This window comes from Capsicum annuum, chromosome 4, assembly GCF_002878395.1.
Source record: "Capsicum annuum cultivar UCD-10X-F1 chromosome 4, UCD10Xv1.1, whole genome shotgun sequence".
In the NCBI taxonomy this organism is placed as follows: domain Eukaryota; kingdom Viridiplantae; phylum Streptophyta; class Magnoliopsida; order Solanales; family Solanaceae; genus Capsicum; species Capsicum annuum.
In genome coordinates this window covers 143,607,416-143,629,148 of record NC_061114.1, presented here as the reverse complement: position 1 = coordinate 143,629,148, position 21,733 = coordinate 143,607,416, and the positions used below count along the sequence as shown (strand labels likewise).

Genomic DNA, 21,733 nt, shown 5'->3' with positions numbered 1-21,733 from the left:
TGATAGTATTTAAGCCTCGGACTTGATCATTACTTTCCCTAAACCTATCTCCTCTATTTCCCATCCTATCACCTCTATATCCCATCCTATCTCCGCTATTCCCATATTCTTGACCTCTCATGCCTTGGTCCCACCTTAATTCTCGAGGTCGAACTCCTTCCCTTGTCACTCCATAACCACCCTAACCTCCATGCTCCCGAAACTCATCTTCATTGAACTCATCATTCATTTAATCATAAAGAGGATTTTGGAATTGGTAGTCTTGGTATGGCATTTGTGGTGCATTTTGTAGAGGTGAGATGTGGGATTCATACATGGATGTATTTGATGTGTTTCGGATTGGAGTTTGGTACTGAACTTGTTGTGCTACAAAAGAACGATTCTCTTGTGGTAGATGATAGGGTTCTGGTTGGGGATGTGGTGTAGGTTGTCTTGGAAAATTTGGAGTCTTGTTCGTTTGGAAGGTAGGTTGTTGGAAGTTCCAGGTTTGATTGGGTGGAGGGTAACATAATTCGTGAGCTTGCCCCGGAGTAACGGTGGTGGATTGCACCGACACCCTCCCTATCTCCTTATTTTTTATTTGAAATGATTTCCCTCTCTCTACCCGTACTAACTTTTCCTCCATACCTCCCATTTATTTCCGCTCTCATTACATTCATATCTGCAATCACTTTGGCTATTTGTTTGGTGAGGTGGATAATAGCCTCCATAATATGGTTCGAGCCTTGCCTAATTGGACTTGTATTCAATATGATACCTACAAAACTTAACAAACAATATCAGTGGTAAAAGCCTCTCGTCACTTATATTTAAAATCTCAACTCACCTCTTAAAGTGTCGTCTCAAAATTGGTTGTGAACTAGTTTCGCTCGATCAATTCAACATCACCTATCCTTTGTGGTGGAGTGGATTCGTGTGACTCTTGAAAGAAAGATGACTCGAGTGAAGCTAAAACGACTTGAATCAAGAAGTTTATCTATGAATTAAGATGAGAAAAGTCAAAGAAAGAAGCATGAGAAAAATTAGACACAAAAAAACTAAGTAGCAAAAGTAGAAAAATTACTTATATTGCTTAATTGGATGAATCAAAGAGAGGATTTGATGTTTTAAAAATAGTTAACAAGAGATTAAATAAGTTAATTACTTGTTAAATAGTTGAGAAATCAAAGGAGAAAAAGTAAAAAAAAAAAAAAAGAATCACGAAATTTGGACACCTAGAAAAAAAATTTGGGTCCCAAAATCTTTTAGGAGCCTCCAAAATAAACTAACTCGTAAAATAAGTTAATTACTTTTTAAATAGTTGAAAAATCAAAGAAGAAGAGGTTTAAAAAGAGAATCACGAAATTCAGACAATTAGAAAAAAAGTTTGGGTCCCAAGAACTTTTAGGAACCCCCCCCCCCCCCCCCCCAAAAAAAAACTGTCAAAAATCTACACATTTTTGGGCTCTAAATATGTGTTACACGTGCCCAAGCGCGAGTCTCGCGCCTTGCTGGATGCAACTAAGTTGGCTGCTGCTTACGTGGCAGCCCATTGAATGGTCAACGGACGTGGCACGTCCACTTAGAATTTTAATTTTATTTAAAAAAGAAATTCAAATTTTCACAAATGGATCCACCAACACTTTGACCAACTTTTTCTTCAAAATTTTTGGATCAAAGTGCACTTTTTTCTATCTTATTCAAAGAACAAGATGGAGAAGCTAAAGAACACCCAAAAAAACCCAATATTTACAATTTCATAACTCCTTTATTTTAGCTCCAAATCCATTCAACACCACGAACAAAACTCACTAATTTTATCCCTCAATTCCGAGCTAAAAATAAACCCACTTTTCAAAATGGACGAAGTTTCAAAAGCTTCAAACCCTACAATGGTAACTTCATTCTACACCTCAAAATCACACGAAATTTGAGATCTAGGCTTAAGAAATACTAAGAAATCAAGATCTAGTATCAAAACCAATGAATCAAAATAAACAATTTTCCAGATATTTTTTAGGATTTTTGGATGATTTTTTGGATTTATTTCTTCTTTTTTTTTTTGAATTTTTGAAGAGATCAAAATCCCAAGAGTTAGATTTGTGAAAACAAACCTAAACCTAGGCTCTTGATACCAAAATGATAAAATCAAAGAAGGAAGAACAAGAAAGAAAAGAAAACAAAGAAGAGGATATGTGGGTTGATATTCAAACTCTTGAATTTATGGACAACAAGGGGCTAAAACCCTCACCTCCCAATTGAATTCAACAATTCAAACAAAATCCTAGTTTGAAAAGTCAAGGAAACAAGAACCATAAATGGCTAATTCTTCGATTAATCAAACTAAAATAAGTTCACCTAAAATAAGTTCACCAACAATTCCAAGATTCAACCAAGACTAAGTACTTACTAAGAAGAAACTACAATTTTCAATATGCAAAATAAAAGAGGTATGGTGTATACTAAAGAAATAAAGATGACATTAGCTTTTTACGATATTGCCCTTAATGAGACAAGGGCCTTGTTTTGTTGTTTTCTTTGTGAATTCTTGAATTTAAGGCTTAGCCTAATGCACAAACAGCCTCTTTTCTACCTCCACTTCATTCCCACGAACTCCTAAGTTTATTTTTTTTCGAAGATCGTACATGTCGTCCAAGTCATCTGTGCTAATATCAACCACGCCATCCATGCTAGTATTACTAAGATACGTAATTGTATTAAGGAAGCAGCTAAAGAGGTGTTAGGAGTCTTGAAAGATAACTTCGGTGGATATTGAGAGGATTGATAGTGGAATGGAGAGGTCTAAGGAAGAGTGGAAGTTAAAAAGGTTGCTTACATGAAGCTAGTGAAGAGAACGAACAGGGAGAGGTATAACATTGCAAAGGATGTAAGGATAGTAGTTATGACAGCTAAAATGGCAACTTTTAAACGTTTGTATGAAAAGCTAGAGGAAAAAGGTGGGAAAGAAGAAGTATATGCTTGCCAACGCGCGAGAAAAAAGGCCTCGTAACCTTGACCAAGCAAGATGAATCAAAGACGAGGATGACAAAGTACTGGTGGAAAAGGCACACATTGGACAAAGATGACAGACATACTAGAGGGGCAAGAATATTATCCAGGGTAATCTAGAGCACACTAAGAGCCGTCGAAATTTTGGGTACTGTAGGTGTATAAAGTTTGAGAAGGTTAAGAGGGCAATTCTTAAGATGAAAGGAGAAGAGCGACCAGGCAATACGTGATTACATTGAAATTTTGGGAAGGTATTGATGGATATATTTATTTATATATTTTTATATATTAAATATTAATTATTTTAAATAAATATAAATAAATATATCATATTATTGTATATTTTCTGATAAATTCTACAGGAAGAAAAATACAAGAGAAGAAACAAATTATTAAAGAAATAAGAGAATTCCACGAGTGTAACCATAATTTCGTACTCACACCCGTCAAGTGAAGGAATGAAACAAGTGAAGGTTTTCAAAAGAAGTTATAAGTGACCGTCACAACCACCACTACAAAAGCTTACTCACACCCGTCAAGTGAAGAAATGAAACAAGTGAAGGTTTTCAGAAGAAGTTACAAGTGACCGTCACAACAACCACTACAAAAGCTTACTCACACCCGTCAAGTGAAGGAATGAAACAAGTGAAGGTTTTCAGAAGAAGTTACAAGTGACCGTCACAACCACCACTTCAAAGAATGCATTCGTTGGTTCAACATTATAATTTTCTATAAATAGAGGCATTTCTTCAACTATTAATCATCCAACAACATAAGCAATATATAAGAATTAGTCTTGTTTACTTTTTCTTTGTTTCTTTTTCTTTTGTAGAATAATATTTTTTTTCTTTTCTTTATTAATTTCTCCATAATGGAGTAATTTCTTTGTGTTAGGAGCGTTGAAGAAACTTGGTACAATATTATAATATAAATATTATTTTAGTTCTTTCAGGACTTGATTTATTTAAAAGCTAAATACTTCGTGTTGAAATTCTTGTATTAGAAATTAGCGTTACTTGATAATTTATATTATAGTTATAATTATATTAAGTTGTGCTTCCCACAAGGAAGAAAACTAGATATACTTTAAGTATTTCATAAAATATAAGTAATAATAATTTTTAGTCACTTGTTATTTCAAATCATTGAAATTGCTTCTTTTAATCCTTATCCTCACGGAAGGATTACTTTGAACTATTTCTTAGATTTAAATAATCTCTATCTTATTTGTTTCAATTCGTATCCTCGCAGAGGGATTAACTCAAATAAGATTGTTAATTTGAGGGATTTTTATCTTATTTCTTTCAATCTGTATCCTCATGGAGAGATTGTCTCAAGTAAGTTTATTGATTTAAAGATTACTAGCAAGGGTTCTTTATTCCTCATGAACACATAAATCAAGTCTGGAAAGTTATTCTACAATTTTATAGAAATTACTAAAATAATGATTTAATTATAATAAACATACCAAGTGAATTCAACAACCCCTAACTTCCTTTCCAAGATAATCTTTAAACACTATTTCTTTACATATTTTTTTAAAAAGCTTCAGAAATTACTCTCCTTTCATCAATTTAATTCTCAAATAGTTATCAAGATAATACAAATTGAAGCATAGATTTTCCAATTTCTGTGGGACGATATCTTAAACTATACTCCCTCCGTTTAAATAAGAATGACCTAATTTGACTTGGCACAAAGTTTAAGAAAATAATATGACTTTTTAATCTTGTGGTCTTAAATTAAAGATATGTGAAATGTACCAAAATGCCCTTCAATCTTGTGGTATTAAACATGCCATGTGGAAAGTTAAAATTTAAAAATTGCTAAAAAGGGAAAGGGGTCATTTTTTTTTAAACAGACTAAAAAGAAAAGTAGGTCATTCTTTTTTAAACAGAGGGAGTACTAGAATTTGATAGAGTACGAGCAACAAAAATCCTATACAATTTGGACTCGTCAAATTTTTGGCGCCGTTGCCAGGAATTGCTACACATCTACTTCAAACTAATTGTCTTATTACTACTTTGAGATTTTATTTTTGTATTTCTTCAAGTAATTTATATTCTAATACTTGACAAGTTTTCGAAAATAAGACTTGAAGATATTATTATTATTATTATTATTATTATTATTATTATTATATTATGTTATAATATATGTATATTTATTATTTGGCCAAAGCCATCGATAGGCACTCAAACTTTTTGCCAAAATTCACTTAGACACCTAAACTAAGGTCTGTTTCTATCAGACCCCTAAACCCCCACATTTTGTTTCAATTGGGTATTTTTTTTGCTGTTCTCATCAGCTTGTTCGCGCGTGTCTCCAAACGCAACTGATGTGGAAAGTTGTCCACATAAAACTCTCCACGTGGATAAACTAAATCCACATATACTTAATACATTTTAAATGAAAAAAAAATCATTTTGGCCGTTTGTTTCTCTCTCCCCGTTAACTCTCTCTCAGATAACCCTAAAATTAACTCTAATTTAACGAAAATTCCACTCAAATCGAAGGAGAAACTTGGGGGTTTTCCCCAGATCTTCCTCGTGTAAGTGTTATTTTAATTTATATTTGTTAAATTTTGTTGAATTTTAGCATATTTCAATTTTTAGGGTTTTGAAATTTCACTGTTAGGGCTGTGATTTTGGGAATATTCCGTCTCTTTCTTAACATGCTTTAAAGGTTGTAGCTTTTAACTTATTGGTGTGTACTTTGAGTATATTCCGTTAACTAACTTTGAATTCTTACCCTTTTGTTGCAGGTGACGTAACAAATGGAGATAATATTCACAAAATTTCACCATGGGGGATCTTTTTGCAACAAGGGTGTCCCTACATATGTTGCAAGTTGTGTGGCAGAGCTAAGGTATATTGACAAGGACCACTTTTCCATGCTGGGATTGTTATTTTATACTAAAGAATTAGGGTATGACACTGTTAGGGGGTTTTATTATCAAGATGCAGTAACTAAGCAGTTCAACTTGGTAAAGAGTGACAGACATCTCGTTGAACTAGTTGAAGACTTAAAACATGAGGACTCTATTGATTTTTATGTCTATCATGTTTTAGATGAACCAATTCTTGACCTTGATGGTCCCACTGGTTTTTTACCTGCACCTAATATTATTGAGTGTGCAGACCTAGAAAGAGAAAGTGTTGGTGTTGATGATAGTGCTAACATAGAGAGGGAATCTATTGGAGTAGATGAAGAGATGGAGGCTGATATAGAAGATTTTAACCTAGAAGATGTTGAGATAGAGAATGTTAACTTAGGTAAAGAGAGAGACTCATGTAGAAGATGTTGGTGTAGAAGAAGGTGATGAGGCTAATATAGAAGATATCCATGTAGAAGATGTTAACCTAGAAGATTTTGGTGTAGAAGGAGGTGATGAGACTGATGTACAAGATATTCATGCAGAAGATGTTAATAAGCTAGCAAATGAGTTCTCAGATTACTTGAGTAGTGATTCAAATCTTGGAGATATTCCTTCAAAAGATGGCTCAGATGTTGATGAGGAGTTGAGGGCATTTAGACAATAAAAAAGGAAAAACAAAGCTAACAAGAAAGAAAGAAATCAAAAAGCAAGAAAAAAGGCTGTTGAAACTGAACAAGTACATGTGGGAGTTTCTGTTTGTGTAGATAGAGGCTTTGGGGATATTGGTAAAAATAAGGCTAGCAAATATTCTGGAAAGTTGGGTGAGGATGAGGAATATCTTGATAGTTTTGATTGTTGGAGTGAAGATAGTGAAGATATAGATGTGGATGTTGTTAGAGGAGTAGATCTACCTAGAAGAAGAAAAAGTAAGAAAACTAGGTATGATGAAAATTGTGAGTTTTTTGTGTTTGAGCTTGGGATGATTTTTGAGGGTGTAAAACAATTTAGAAAAGTTGTTGCAGATTATGCTGTAGAGTATAGAAGGCAGTTGAAGTTAAAACCTAATGGAAAAAATAGAATAAGGGTGAAGTGCTTCTACTGATAGGGATTCAGGTGATTTTATTGTGAAGAACTATAACCCTATTCACAAGTGTATACCTCTAAACAAAACAAGATGTGTGATTCAAAGCTGGTTGCTAGAAAGTTCAATGAGAGAATTGTTTCTTAGCCATACATTAGGATTTGGGAAATTCAGGATTTGGTAAGGAGGTGTTGGGTCTTTATTTAGGTAAAACTATTTGTTTTAGGGCTAAATAGATTGTTACGAGGGAGAATATGGGAGATTGGAAGCTGGAATTTGTCAGATTATGTGACTATGCAGATATGATCAGGACAACAAATCCTGGAAGTTCTTGTTGGATGAAAATTAACAAAGAAACTGAACTAGGGAAGAACCTCTTTGTTTATTTCTATATGTGCTTTCATGCCTTCAAGCAAGAATGGTTAGATGGGTGTAGGAAAATTATTGGTTTTGATGGATGCTTTCTAAAAAGAGCTTGTAAGGGTGAGTTATTGGTTGCTGTGGGGAAAAATGGCAACAACCAAATGTATCCTATTGCATGGGCAGTTGTGGATACTGAAACAAAACATAGCTGAGATTGGTTCATAAGGCATCTGATTGGTGATCTAAATCTGGGAACTGGTGAAGGGTTGACTGTAATGTCAGACCAACAAAAGGTACTATTACTTAATTATTTTTCTCATTACTTGACTTTATTTTCCAATAATATTCCTGTTTTAATAATACTTAATACTTATTACAGGGTCTTGTTTCTGTTTTGATGTTTTGATGGATCTGTTACCAAATGCTGAGAGAAGAATGTGTGATGGACATATTTGGAGCAATTGGCATGTGCACTGGAGAGGAGAGGAGAGAAGAAAGCAGTTTTGGAGATGTGCAAAAGCAAGCTTTGAAGTAAAGCTTAGAGAGGAGATGCAAGCAATGTCAAATCTAGGTCAGAAAGAAATAACTGAAGACATGTTAGTTAATCCTCCTACTTCTTGGTGTAGGGCATATTTCAAAACACATTCCAAATGTGATGATGTAGAAAATAACGTGTGAGACTTTCAATTCTTGGATCTTAGCTGCTAGACATAAATCCATAATCACAATGTTAGAAGATATCAGGCATAAAATGATGAATAGACATGTAGATATGATCAAATTTGCAGAAACATGGATTTCAGACATTGCACCTATGGCAAGAACTATTTTAGAAGCTAATAAGGAATATTCAAATTGGTGTAGAGTATTATGGAATGGAGTTGATGGTTTTGAAATTGGGGATGGGAGTTACACATTTGTTGTTCACTTGGACAAGAAGTATTGTGATTGTAGGTTATGGATGTTAAGAGGTATTCCTTGTCCTCATGCCATTTGTGCTTATTATTATTTGAATGAAGATCCTGATCAGCATGTAGAGCACTGGTATAGTAAAGAAACCTTTCTTAAGTCTTATAGCCATTTCATGTAACCAATTACCAACATGAGAATGTGGCCGGAAACCCCAAACCCATCAATTGAACCTCCCAAACCAAGAAAGATACCAGGCAGACCTGGCAAGAACAGAAGAAAGAGCAAGAATGAGCCAAAAAAGTGGGGCAAACTCTCAAAAAGGTGTCAAGATCACCTGTTCAAGGTGCAAGCAAGTCGGCCATAACAAGACTATGTGTGCCAAAATGGTAAGCCTTAAATGAATTTTCATAATACTTTGTAAAGTTAACATATTTCTTAACTTTTTATATTTATGTTTGTATGTTAGAATGGTATGGGAAGCAGTAATAGTAGTCAACCTAGCACTCAGCCTGCAGCTTCATGGAATCCACCACCACCACAATCAAGTTCTATTTGTGGTGACACCAGTGCAATGACAAGAGATACCTACACTAAAAGTCAGACAGCAAGAGTAAGTTATATATGTTCTGCTACCTTAATATTCCTCTCCTGCTTAATATTATTATTAAAAACTGTTGAAAATAGTGTTGCATTAATTCACAGTCAAGCTCCACCTTTCATACATATGCAACTACACAATCCAGTCAATCAGGATCTATTTGTGCTGACACGGCTGTTGTGCCAAGACCACCTCAAAGAAAGGTGTCAAGTGCTGCTTGTAGAGGTAAATGTGGTTCGGTAGGGATCAATATGGTGCTGATAGAGGAGGTGGTTCTGGTAGGGGTCAATATGGTGTTGACAGGGAAGGTGGTTCTGGTAGGGGTCAATGTGGCGCTGATAGGGGAGGTGGTTCTGGTTGGGTTCAATGTGGTGTTAATAAGGGAGATGGTTCTGGTCGGGGTCAATGTGGTGCTGATAGGGGAGGTGGTTCTGGTAGGGGTCAATGTGGTGTTGAGAGGGGAGGTGGTTCTGGTAGAGGTCAAGGAGGGATTGGTAGAGGATTGGCAAGAAAAATAATCAATGCAAGAGGGCCCCCATTTGAAAGTGGAAGAAATACTTCTTCTAGTCAAGTACCACCTTTGCCAGCCAACAAGAGGTCATACAATGCTACTTCATTTGTTGCTGCTACTGCATACAAAAGGCCTGCAACTGGTTTTGGTGTTTACTCTGATCTAATAACAGGAACCCAAGTGTACAATGTATTTCTCTGTCTCATTATTTACCTATAACAATGTTTTCATTCAAGTTTTCAATGTTCATTGTCTTACAATTATTTCTAATTTTGCAGCCTGGTACATCAACTGAGAGGGTTCTTTATGGGGGTATAAATTTAAAGAGTGCTTCACCAACCAATATAAATATTGGTTTTAAACCTAGTGGCCTAAAATGGAATGGAAAAGATGCAGTCACCAACACACAATTGCAACAAATGAAAGCAAATAAGAGAAAAAAAGGGGATGCAGCCAAGTCTTCTTCATCAGTTGGATCTTCAAAGAAGTAGTTCATTTAGAAATGATTTGTACTGTAATAAGGGTTAATGATTTTGAACAAATTGTGTTACTAGTTTTTGAACAACTTTTTCTTAGGCAGCAGTTAATGATTTTGGTGTATGCTGCAGTTGAACACTATTATGCTCAATGTTGAGCTTTATTTGAACACCTGGTTTACTGTATGCAGTTTTTAGCTCAATTTTGAGCTGTATTAATATGATGCTTGCACTTTTAGTTCAATCTTGAGCAATTTTAATAAGATGGATGTGTTGCTTCTAATATAGTTCATTTTTATCAATACCTTCTGTAGTTACAAATAGGCTATATGGTTAAGTAGTTGCACAACTAGACACAAAGTAGCCAATTGACAATGAAATTGTCATACAAAACATGTGGATTCATTTAAACAACTACTACAAACTACTACTACTGCTATAAACTAACCAAACTACTACTACTGCTATAAACTAACCAAGCAACTACAATAAACTACTACTACAAACTACTACTACTGCTACAAACTAACCAAGCAACTACAACAAACTACTACTACAAACTACTACTACTACTGCTACAAACTAACCAAGCAACTACAAACTACTACTACTACAAACTAACCATTACAAATCCATTACGAACTAAACTAACCAAACAACTACAACAAACTAACCATTACACCATATTAAAGAACCACTTTACAGTAAGAACAATGAGAAGAAGTAGAACAAGTCTATTCAATTTGAGCTTAGCACATTCCCTTTCAACTTTAACTTTTTTGAGTTTTCGCCTCAATGAAATCAACTTCTCTTCACTATCTTTCAATTTCTCACACAAAGTGTCCCTCTCTTATTCAACGTCTTTGAGCTTTTGCTTCAATCGATCGCATGAATTTTCACCACCTTTGCACTTTATCATTAAGCTCGACTCTACCTCAGGATATTGATGCACAGAAATTGAAGGTTTTGGATCAATCCATCTAAAGTACCCACATCCACCATTTTCCTAAAATGCAAAAACCGAAGAATAATAAAAAAATCACCAAAAAAAAAAAAATTAAAATCTGTCAAAATGATACAAACCGTTGGAACTTGACATCCAAAATATCTACGACCGGGATTTGATAGAGTCCTTGAAGTTCTTAATGGACAAAATTCGGAACAATAACACAAATCGAGAACCTCAATGTTAACGGAATTTTCCGACATTCTCATGAAAAATGAAAGAAAAAATTGATTTAAGAGAAATTATGAGATAAATTTGATAGTGAGATGAGAGAAGTTAAGAGGAAAATCAGCAATGGAGAAGAGAATAAAGAAAGAAGAAGATGAAATTAGGTTAAAAATAGAGGAAAATTGAAGGGGATGGCAAAAGTAACATTAAATAACGTTAACTTTTGCCACATAGACAGTTTTTTCACAAGTCACGCGCCACCTGCGACTAAACAACACACACAATGCCACGTAGGCCAAAAATGCTCAATAGGAACAAAATGTAGGGGGGTTTAGGGGTCTGATAGGAACAGACCTTAGTTTAGATGTCTCAGTGAATTTTGACAACAAGTTTGAGTGCCTATCGAACTAATTGTGGTATTAAACATGCCACGTGGAAAGTTAGAATTTAAAAGTTGCTAAAAAGGGAAAGGGGTCATTCTTTTTTAAACAGACTAAAAAGAAAAGTAGGTCATTCTTTTTTAAATGAAGGGAGTACTAGAATTTGACAGAGTACGAGCAACAAAAATCCTATACAATTTGGACTCGTCAAATTTTTTGCGTCGTTGCCGGGGATTGCTACACATCTACTTCAAACTAATTGTCTTATTACTACTTTGAGATTTTATTTTTCTATTTCTTCAAATAATTTATATTCTAATACTTGACAAGTTTTTGAAAATAAGACTTGAAGATATTGTTGTTATTGTTATTATTATTATATTAATTTATATTATGTTATAATATATGTATATTATTTTAATATTGTCTTCATGTATTTTATTTTGTAGCACCTAATTAATGGTAGGAAGATTTTTTTTAGAAAAAAATCTCATTGTGAACCTACTTTATACACTTAAAGTTTGAATTTCAATCAATCAAGTAAAACTTTTACTAAGTTGATAGAAAAATATTGTCAAAAGGTTATTATCTGTGACTATTGTGGCAGCAACCACCAAAGCTTTGAATGCCAAACAGGTAGCACGTTATTCTTTTCGAATTCTGGGAGAACGAACAATCTTGAAGAATTAATTAACAAAATTTGTGAAAGATCCATTACTTGTGAATATTGTGGAGGCAGTCACCTAGGTCATGAATGTCAAACAGATAATTCATATTTCTTTGATTCTTCTTATGAACAATCTTATGTTGTTTTCTAGTTCTTTCAGGTACATTGATTCTAGTGAATATGATTGCAATCTGGAGTGCAATCAATACTCATAAGAGGATCAACATATTGAGAGTAAACCATTTCAAGAGGAGAATGTAAATTTGGAGAAAATTATGCATACTCTCTTTAAGAATATCGATGAAAGAATTGCATATAATTATCAAGCCACTGTGGATTTAACTATGAAGGTAAACGAATTAATAAGCATAGTAAATTCCTATAATGATGTGAACTTTCAAATGAAACTGCATCTTGTAAGGAAGAAACAATTAATGAAATAGAAGAGCCTTGTGAAAAAGAAAATATTGCTCACGATGAAAAAACTAATTTAGTGAAGCATGATGACAATAAATGTTTAATGAAATTCAACTCAACAAGTAACGAATGCATATTCCATTTTTCTAATCCACATAAATTTATTAATTTTGAGAAAAATGAGAATGAAAAGTCACAAACACAAAAATAATATTTGACCATTATTCTGCAATTTCTTTTTATCATTCTAACTTTTTGAATTTTATTGTTGGAGATTTTCAGGAAAAAGCATGGAATGATCCTTGTGAAAAATATAAAATAAAATTAAGAATATCATGCACGATTATTTTTCTTCTCGAGATAGGGTCAAGAAACATTGGATGATCCAAAAGAAGAAAATACTTTATAATGTTGTTTTCACCAATGTTTGTGCAGAATTTTCAAAAATCAAAAAAGAAAATTTGAATCAAAATAGAGGGTGGAATTCACAAGCTCTCGGAAAAAGAAAAAAAAACCTTTTTTTCCTCCTATTGCTTTTAAATTATTTGCCAGACAAGTGATGATATTTAAGTGAGGGAATAGGAAATATATATATTTACGCAATATATTTTATATATTTACATATTTTTTTTATTTATAGCATAACTATGTTAATAAACTTCCATAGATTTCTTTGTTCAGTTCTTTGCCATGGTCGTAATATTTTGAACTGGACATTTTTTTTATATATTTACATATTTTTTTTATTTATAGCATAACTACATTAATAAACTTCCATGGATTTCTTTGTTTAGTTCTTTGCCATGGTCGTAATATTTTGAATTGGACACTTTTTTAAAAAAAAATTATAATAATAAGAATTTGAAAAATAAATTGAATGACTATCCTTCAAGAGTTATATGAATATCTTTTCAAATTCATATTTGTTTATTGGTGATTAAAATTGTAATATTTACTGATCCCAAGTGTATAGTGTTGTCAGGTGATATCGCCTAGTTCTCTTGCTTATTTGAAAATCTAGAACTTGCCTTGAATGTGAGTTGAGGCAAAATACTAGGTAGATTTTTGAGTTGGGAAATGAAAGTAGGCCTTCTTGTTGACTCATGACCAAAATTGACTTACCAAAATTATGTTTATCCCTCGTCATCCCTTTGAGCCTATATAAATCATCTCTTATTTTATTGATAAGCCAAATTCTAATTTAAATTTAATCTTTGTTATCACATTTATTCATTCACTTTATTCCCTTTGAGTCGATAAGAAATTGAATACAAAAATAGTATGGGAATTAGTTGTAAAAAAAAAGAAGTAAACGTTGATTCTTGTTTAGCTTATTGGTATTTTAAGAATTTTTTCGAAAAAAAAAAAGTTACAAAAAGAAAATGTTGGTAACTACTTCTTGAAAAATAATTGAGGAAAAGGGGATTAAAAAAGATGAAGAAAAAAATGGAGGTTGATTTGTTTTAGAAGCAGGAAAGCAACGATGTTAAAATGCTAAAGTGTTATGGTGCTTATAAGGGATTTGAGTCGCTTTTATTCATATACATTCTATCCATCCCTAAACCTACATTCCAACCTTATTAAAGTCCTACATAATCGCAACTTAAGGACTCCTATATTAGTGGAGAACTACATAATAGGCAAGCTTATGGAACTTCGAGTAGCTTGAGATACTTCTTTGTTGAGAGAGAGAACTTTTTAGCTATCTATGCCCTTTTTTTGATTTTATTGATATATTGTGTGATTTATGGGCATCTCTCTTCATTTGGTGAGACACACTGGGAAAAAGAAAATATTATAATTTTGATTCTCAATAGGTGAATATGAGTTCGACTAAATTTATTTGAACTCATGATGTAGTCTTTATTAAACTTTATTTTATCTAATAATTTTATTACTTAAAATTTTAATTGTTGTTGTATTTTGTCCTTTGCTCGAGGACGAACAAAGATTCAAATGTAGGAGTATTTGATCAATATATTTATTTATATATTAAATATTAATTATTTAAAAAAATATAAATAAATATATCATATTATTGTATATTTTTCTGACAAATTCTACAGGAAGAAGAATACAAGAGAAGAAACAAATTACTAAAGAAATAAGAGAATTCCACGGGTGTAACCACAATGAAACAAGTGAAGGTTTTCAGAAGAAGTTACAAGTGACCGTCACAACCACCACTACAAAAGCTTACTCACACCCGTCAAGTGAAGGAATGAAACAAGTGAAGGTTTTCAAAAGAAGTTACAAGTGACCGTCACAACCACCACTTCAAAGAATGCATTCGTTGGTTCAACATTATAATTTTCTATAAATAGAGGCATTTCTTTGATTATTAATCATCCAATAACATAAGCAATATATAAGAATTAGTTTTGTTTACTTTTTCTTTCTTTTTCTTTTGTAGAATAATATTTTTTTTCTTTTCTTTATTAATTTCTCCATAAGGGAGTAATTTCTTTGTGTTGGGAGCGTTGAAGAAACTTGGTATAATATTATAATATAAATATTATTTTAGTTCTTTCAAGACGATTTTATTTAAAAGCTAAATACTTCGTGTTGAAATTCTTGTACTAGAAATTAGCGTTACTTGATATTTTATATTATAGTTATAGTTATATTAAGTTGTGCTTCCCACAAGGAAGAAAATTAAATATACTATAAGTATTTCATAAAATATAAGTAATAATAATTTTTAGTCGCTTGTTATTTCAAATCATTGAAATTGCTTCTTTTAATCCTTACCCTCACGGAAGGATTACTTTGAACTATTTCTTAGATTTAAATAATCTCAATCTTATTTGTTTCAATTCGTATCCTCGCGGAGGGATTGACTCAAATAAGATTGTTAATTTGAGGGATTTTTATCTTATTTCTTTCAATCTGTATCCTCGCGGAAAAATTGTCTCAAGTAAGTTTATTGATTTAAAGATTACTAACAAGGAGTTTTTATTCCTCATGAACACATAAATCAAGTCTAGAAAGTTATTCGACAATTTTATAGAAATTACTAAAATAATGATTTTATTATAATAAACATACCAAGTGAATTCAACAACCCCAACTTCCTCTCCAAGATAATCTTTAAACACTATTTCTTTACATATTTTTTTAAAAAGCTTTAGAAATTACTCTTCTTTCATCAATTTGATTCTCAAATAGTAATCAAGTACAAATTTTTAGCATAGATTTTCTAATTTCTGTGGGACGATATCTTAAACTATACTAGAATTTAACAGAGTACGAGCAACAAAAATCCTATACAATTTGGACTCGTCAAGTATCGATAAAGTAGGTTTGGAGTGGCTAATTGGCTTGTTTAGTGTCATTTTCGATCAGCTAAAATGTCTGAAGAATGGAGCTGGAATACAATGATCCTCTTGTATAAGAACAAGGGTGATATTCAAAATTGCAATAACTAAGGGTATTAAACATCTAAGCTTCAGCATAAAAGGTTGAGAGAGATGGTAGACATGAGGATACAGAGGGATGCATCTATTTTCGGGAACCATTTCTGATTTATGCCAGGGAGATCAACTACGAAAGTCATTCATCTTTAAGGAGATTATTTGAGCAGTATAGGGATAGAAAAAAGAGACTCAGATAAGGAGTTCATCGACTTAGAAAAAACATACAACAAAACTCTCAAGCGAGGTTTTATGGAGATGCCTTAAGTCAAGAGGTGTACCAATGACATGCATTAATGCAAGCAATTAAGGACATGTTGATGGAGCCATGACCTATGACTTGAGCCAAAACAATGATAGGAGAGGTGATTATACCGAATATGGCTGATCTCCAACTCATCGAAGACAAAATCTAAATAGGAGAGCATGGAGTCAAGGATTAAGGTAAAAGGTTAGTAGGTCCAATACTCCAGCATATACAAGCAGGCATGGTGCTTCAGATCTTCTCAAGTGGTTTGCTAATACCTTGGAGTTTTAACAGTTTCGTAGCTCTTTATTGAGTATGGCAGAATAATGGTTATCTTGAAAAATATACTAAAGAAGAAAGTCCCAATTTGTCCAACCATAGTGCAATGCAGACTAAGTGCTTGCCACTCTCTACTTCATTATTATACTAAAAGCGCCTACTACACATCATTACTCTTCTTTTGTGTTGTAAGTCATGCATCGTGAGTAACTAACCACATGAAATAATAAACTTTATAAGTGGATTTAGAGTTCTAAATTTGCTTCATGGCCAATTGAGGGGCTAACACGCCTTCACAGTGAAATCCCCACTCTGTATTCATTCTATATAATGCAATTATCAACTTGTTCATTGAGTGACACCATCTCTAAGTCTTCCATGTTTTTCAAGAAAAGAACAATTTTGGTGACCACCCAATCAAAAAAATATATAAATTAAATATATCAAGTGTTATCATTCCAGAACTATAAGACGAAATAAGCTACCCATCCAAAAAAAAGAAGACGAGATAAGCTCTAATAAGTGAATCAATAGCGATCATGTTACTTGTAGCCTGTATAGCTTAGGGGAAAAAGTGTTTTTAAGTAGCAGCCGAAGTTGTTTTACAAAAGCTAGAAAAATAGATTTCCCCTAAAGCACTTTTGGAGAGTTGCTAAGGACAAACTAATGATGTAACATTAGTAAACGCTCTTTTCAAATTGATTAGGCAAACACAAATTGCTACTCTCCAACAATGCTTTTTTAGGAAAGCACTTTGAATTAAAAATAGCACTTCTAAAAATACACAGATTTTAGATGTTTAACCAAACATGTTATTAGTCATTAATGGTGTATGACTCATTCAGGTGTTCTGCCAAAATCTCGCCTTCATGTCTTTGCCTATATTGATCCTTATAATAGTTTCACAAGTGGATATAAGGTGCAAATTTGTTTTTAAAAGACCAATCCCATGAGATGAACAAGGGACTTATACACTAAGGGCTTTTATAACCATATTTTTTTATAAGGTAGGGACTGATTACCATATTTGCTAGATATTTCCCTTTATCCATAGATGTCCTACTTCTTTTCCACAGTTGTGACACCTCCACAACCACTTCAAAAGTAAATCATTATTATGAGACTTCAAATTTCTAATGCAAAGCTCCCACCTCCTTTATCGAAAACACTATTCTATCCCACTTCACCGAATGCAAGGTGCTTCTATATCTTTGTCTCATCCCATAAAAAGTAAACATTGTCAAGATTCTCCTTCACGGTCATAAGCATTAGGAATAAAGCACTCATGGGCATTAGGAACAAAGATAATATAGGTGGGAGAGAGCAAAGCATTTGTTGATGCCCGATGATAGATACTGCCTTTTCCAAATAGCAAATCTCTTTCCGCACCTCTCAATCTACACCTTTTATGATTTGTATCTTAAGTATACCCCAAGTAATATGTATCTTCGTTTTACCAAATGTCGAACTCCTATGTTATGTTGTCCACACTCCAAAAGTCAAGCTTGACAGATGGAGGGGTGTTACTTGTGTTAGAATCCGACATTAGTGAAATGTTGACTCCTTAAGTGAATTTTGGCAATCGTCATTTCACGAGAACTTCAGAAAACCCATTTCTCAACAATTCTCTATAAGAACTAAGAACTAATCTACACGAAAAAAGAAATTTGAAACCCTAATAGTAACTTCAATCATTCATCTTGATGTCTCTCTTGTTCACACAATACAATTCAAAACAAGCAGCACCTTGAGTCACAAAAGAAGCTTCAGCATGCTAGAATAGTACACGAACCCATCATATTCCAAAATCCACAAGATAACGCACAGGGTACTATGTTATTGACAAAAAACCTTCCTTTCTTTCAAATAAGTTATACTTTCACTCTTTTAAATCTTCACTTGAGAGAATGTATCAGAAGTTATTTTTTTCATTGCTTCTAACTCCCCTTAAAATTAAATCACCAGTGGGAGAGAAATAGGAGCACCAGAATACTTCATTACAAATATCAGAAATGGCATTAGTTGATTCTTTTATTGTGAACATGGAGATATGATAAGATGCAGTCACTCCCCTCCACAATAATATGTCTCCACTATTTGACAAAAAGAATAGCTCGGAATTAGGTGAAATAGCTTATAGAAGCAGATGGTTTATCAGCTGCACTGCAAACCCCACAAACCAATGTTAACTATTTTGACAATTTCTGTAGGACGTACAGGCATACAAACTGGTCCATACAACCATTATAACATGGGCACTGGAATGACCATTTAGAGCCCATAATTAAGCATTGACAGATAATCCCCAGGAATTTTGTCAAATGGCAAGAGCAAACACATGATCTGTGGTTCATGAGGACGTCATGGGTTCAACCTTACCGCAAACAAAAAACTGGTATTAGTGAAAAAGGAATAACGCAGATATGTGACATGATACATGGGGCTTAAAGCGAAAAGTGAGAAGTGAAGCGCACGCGAGTTTGACATGAAGTGCACAATTTATGTGAAGTTTAAGAAAATCTAATGTCTATATATTTAGTTAAATAAAAATTAAATCGCAATTAATACAACAAATTTCAGCATTAAATATGCAAGAGTCCATATCAAATCAACTCAAAATTGAGATTTAAAGAGACAAACTAATTTTCGCTGGAATCACTTTATGCATCATCATTTAAGGAGGATACTTTTCTAAAGCACATGGCTTCACCCATGAAGTGATCATCCTTGCTTCGCATCGCCTTTATGTGATGACGTGATAACATGTAATAACACTGTATATAAATTTGAAGCATTTCAAATCAGGATTATCAATTGGGGATAAGGAGACGAATCCTATTGGGAAGTGGACAGATTAGTCGGAGCTAGCAAAGCAAAAGGCAAAGAAAGGGTCAAAAGTAAGATTTGAACCTATGGCCCTTCCTCTCTAATGGCAATGATGTCTCCACCCAAATGGTAATTAACAAATGAAATGATAGAGAGTTGGAAAGGACTTTGCTAATAATAACAAGGTCCCATCCTCATTCCAGAAATTGAACAACAAAGCTTGAACGGAAGACAGTACAGGACATCAACAGTCTCTATTTTTTCATTTTTAATAGGTAAAAGTACAGCAATAGTCTAAAAGTTATGTTTCGCTACCTTAGGACTCTCTTTTTCCTCACAAAGAAAATGTCCTAAGATGGAAAAACTGAAAGAGCAAGAAAACTAGACGAATTTTGTTCTCTTTGTGGATATATGAGATTCATATATCCAACCCCAACTAATTGGGGTCAAGACGTAATTGACTGAAAGAGTAGAAGCAATCCTATCTATCAGAATTCAGAGTTATAAGTTACTGGATCATTTTTCAAAACTAGTACTAAAGTCATTTAAACTAAAGCAAGGGGAAGTACCATTGTATCACCTCGGTCAAATTTGAGCCAAAAAACCTCAGTTTATCCATAAATCTAGGTATATTATCTGCTGGCACAAAAGATATAAGCTAAGAAAGTTAAATGGTGCACTTGGTTGAAGGTTGAGTTCTTTTACCTAGAGGACTAGGGATCAATTCCCACTTAATACATTCTTTTTTATTTTATTTTTTCAGTGGTGCACCCGTTTTCTGGAAATCCTGGATTTGCCTCTGCCTTTCTGTACTATCGAAAGGCCCGAGCAACTTAGGCATGGTTCTGTCAATAGCAGCATAACAGTAGGAAGCTAGACAGAACACCAATCCAGATTAAGGCATTGGCGATACAGGTCGATTACCATAAATTTTTGAATCATGTCGTACTCAAGAAAAGCTCTACAACCCCATCCCAACGAACCGTAAGTATCAAATGCTAAAATGAACAATCCAATAAAGACAAAAATCAATTACTAACTAGGTCATTCTCTCTCAAGGAAAAACTACTTTAACAGTTTCAATGAAGAACCCTAACTGAATCGAATCAATACAATCACCAACTTAACCATTAATTATACCAATGAATATAAAAAATGAAAATTATTTACTGAGAAAAGGTAGAGGACGCGAACCTGAAAACGAATTGGCTTCTTAAGGTTTCGTTCAATTCGTAAATGATGGATTATATCGGCGAAAATGGCCGGACCATAAAAGACCTCTTTGTCGATTTCTTCTTTTCTTTTATTGAGAGAGAGAGAGGGTTTTACAGTCCCATGCTCCACTACCTCCACTTAGATTTTAGATTTCCACTTTCTCCTCGTTTGCAATGTTTGTTTGCCAAATTAACATAGATGATCCCTTCATTTCATTTTCTGTGTTATAGTTTAATAAAATTTAAAAAGTGAAAAATAATTACTTTTATCAAATTATCTTTTATTAAAAAAATATATTAATACTATCTTCAATTAAGTGAAATCTTATAAGTAGAATTAATAAAAATAAAAGTAAAATTATATTTTTAAATAATTATCAAATAAGAAACGAAAAAGGCTAAAAAATACCCCTAAATTATCTGAAATAGCTTAAAAATGTCCCTCGTTAGATTTTTTATTCAAAAATATCCCTCCGTTAAATATTTGGCTAAAAAATATCCCTCCCTCTAACGAAATTCAGAAAAAGATCAAAAATACCCCTGAACTATCTGAAATGACTCAAAAATATCCCCTGTTAAATATTTGGCTCAAAAATACCCCTTCCTTTAATGAAATTCCACCAAACATGCCACCCAGATAAAAAAAAACCACGAGACTATGCTACATTACCATTCACATGTAAAATGTTAGTATTTTTTAACTATATGACATTTCTTTCTTCTTTATTTTTATTTTTATTTTTTTCAAAGCAGTGAAACGGAAAAACCAAAAAATCAATCTTTTGCTAATTACTTCACTAGTGTATTAAAAGTTCTAAATTTCATCTTGTTATTGTCGTTTGAGATGAGGGACCGCTTGATCTTGATCTGATGTTGACTCGGAGGAGGAGCTAGAATTTTAACTTTTAAGCTAGCAAATGTTAATGTACTAATAATTGAGTTGAATTTACTACATGCAAATTCTTTTTCAAAATAAATGAATTCCTTTTAACACTTGTTTAATCATTCGAAATGAATTTATTTTTCTAAATTCAGTTTTGATGAATAATCTTATTATTTTTAGAACAAGTTTGAAAAGAAGTGAAATGATACTTAATATTAATAAATTATTCTTTAATTATGTCATTCATTAACTTTTTGAAGATGTGTGTCACATTCAAAAATTCATTAATTTTAGATTAGAGGAGGTATTTATTAAATCATTTTAACATAAACATTTTGAGTAAAAGCTAGTAAAAGCCAAAAACATCTTTTGAGTAACTAATTTGAAGTTTAGTTTGAAATTTATTATTTTTACGAGTAAATCTTA

General features: G+C 33.0%; 1 protein-coding gene across 7 annotated transcripts in view; it reads right to left on the bottom strand.

Annotated features, from left to right (window-relative positions):
- The window catches only part of LOC107867940 (zinc finger CCCH domain-containing protein 41), a 33,811-nt gene extending 13,160 nt beyond the window's left edge, over positions 1–20,651 (bottom strand). For 2 of the 7 annotated variants that reach the window (XM_016714433.2, XM_016714439.2), the window contains exons 1-2: positions 20,405–20,614; positions 18,602–18,758 (exon numbers count right to left, since the gene is read on the bottom strand). The gene's annotated coding sequence lies outside the window, so the exon portion shown is untranslated. Of the gene's footprint in view, positions 1–17,406; positions 18,759–20,404 lie in introns of all 7 variants that reach the window. The other 5 variants (XM_047411997.1, XM_047411998.1, XM_016714432.2 and 2 more) reach the window with 5 other exon arrangements.
- Between the last annotated feature and the right edge of the window lie 1,082 nt (positions 20,652–21,733).